The following is a 2,292-nucleotide window of genomic DNA, read 5'->3' on the forward strand; positions in this document are numbered from 1 at the left end:
CAGAGGATGAGATGGTTGGATGGCATCACCGACTCAGTGGACATGAGTTTGGGTAAACTCCGGGAGCTGGTGATGGACAGGGAGGCCTGGAGTGCTGTGGTTCATGGGGTCCCAAAGAGTCGGACACGACTAAGCAACTGAACTGACTAACTGATGGATGAATCATGTTGATGTTTGGTAGAAACCAACACAGTATTCCAAAGCAATTATTCTTCAGTTAAAAATAAATTAATTTAATTACAAAAAATAACATAAAAAAAAACACAAAACGTGCTTCAAACACAGATGCAAAAATTCTAAGATTTTAACATATATCCAACAATACATAAAATGCATAACACAGCATAACCAAGTGAGTTTTAACCCAAGAATACAAAACTGAATTAATTTTTAAATGTCAAGTAATGTACCCATCACGTTAAATTAAAAAAGAGAATTGCAACAACTCAACATATGGAAAGAAAACATTTAAAAAAATTTAACCTCCATTCCTGATAAAAGCTCTCAACAAACTAGGAAGAGAATTTCCCAACCTGATAAAGGACATCTATGTAAACTTGTATCTGGCAGCACAGTTAACAGCATAAGACTAACAAATACTTGCTCCTTAAGATCAGGAACAAGGCAAAGATATCCACCCTCACCACTTCTATTCATAATTATGCTATTGGTTTTTAGCTAGTGAATCAGGCAGGGAAAAGAAATAAAAGGCATCCAGACCATAAAGTATAAATGGAACTATTTATTTACACTGTCAACACTGTCATATAAGCAGGAAATCCTACAGATTCCATTTTTTTTAAATAGAATAAATGTGTTAAAATGATTACAGAATACAAGGTCAATATACAAAAGTCAGTCATATTTCTATATACTAGGAAGGGGAAAAATTGGAAAATAAATTTCAAGAGCAATTATCAATTACATCAAAGATTAAGAAATACATAGATATAAATTTTACCAAAAATGTCTACATAGTGTTCTGTATACAACAGAACACTGAGAAAAATTTAAAAATGCATAAATCAATGAAATGATAACCCAAATGAAATATTCAATATTGTTAAGACATCAGTTGTCCCCAAATTCATTTATAGATTCAATACAATCTCAATCAAAATTCCAGCAGACATTTTGCAGACACAATACAATGAAATAAAGTAATGAACCTCCCTAGTGCCCAGATCATGGTGACGAAATAGCATTTCCTATCAAAAGAATATAGGTCTTCTTGGTGAAATAACTGATTCTAAGTCTTTGGCAGGAAATGAATACAATGAGCTTGAAAGTTTTGTTAGCTCACATAGCAGGAAAGCTAGCAAAGTCTTCCAGAGTGATGCCAAAAAGATTCAAGTGCCAATTTAAAGAGCCTCCCACTGACCAAACCTGGGATACCTTACACTTCAATAAGGGTTGAAGCCTATTGAGTATGTTTCAACTTAAGAGTTCATGACAAAATAATTTCTTAAAGAAATTAACTGGCCACCTTTATTTTTTTTTTAACTTTATTTTATTTTTTAACTTTACAATATTGTATTGGTTTTGCCATATATCAAAAAGAATCCGCCACAGGTATACATGTGTTCCCCATCCTGAGCCCTCCTCCCTCCTCCCTCCCCATACCATCCCTCTGGGTCGTCCCAGCACACCAGCCCCAAGCATCCAGTATCGTGCATCGAACCTGGACCGGCAACTCGTTTCATATATTATACATGTTTCAATGCCATTCTCCCAAATCATCCCACCCTCTCACTCTCCCACCAAGTCCAAAAGACTGTTCTATACATCAGTATCTCTTTTGTTGTCTCGTGTACAGGGTTATTGTTACCATCTTTCTAAATTCCATATATATGCGTTAGTATACTGTATTGGTGTTTTTCTTTCTGGCTTACTTCACTTTGTATAATAGGCTCCAGTTTCATCCACCTCATTAGAATTGATTCAAATGTATTCTTTTTAATGGCTAAGTATTGTGTATATGTACCACAGCTTTCTTATCCATTCATCTGCTGATGGACATCTAGGTTGCTTCCATGTCCTGGCTATTATAAACAGTGCTGCAATGAACACTGGGGTACACGTGTCTCTTTCAAATCTGGTTTCCTCAGTGTGTATGCCTAGCAGCGGGATTGCTGGGTCATAAGGCAGTTCTGGAGAAGGCAATGGCACCCCACTCCAGTACTCTTGCCTGGAAAATCCCATGGATGGAGGAGCCTGGTAGGCTGCAGTCCATGGGGTCGCTAGGAGTCAGACACGACTGAGCGACTTCACTTTCCCTTTTCACTTTCATGC

This window comes from Bison bison, unplaced genomic scaffold (genome assembly GCF_000754665.1).
Source record: "Bison bison bison isolate TAMUID 2011002044 unplaced genomic scaffold, Bison_UMD1.0 scf7180017864297, whole genome shotgun sequence".
NCBI lineage: Eukaryota > Metazoa > Chordata > Mammalia > Artiodactyla > Bovidae > Bison > Bison bison.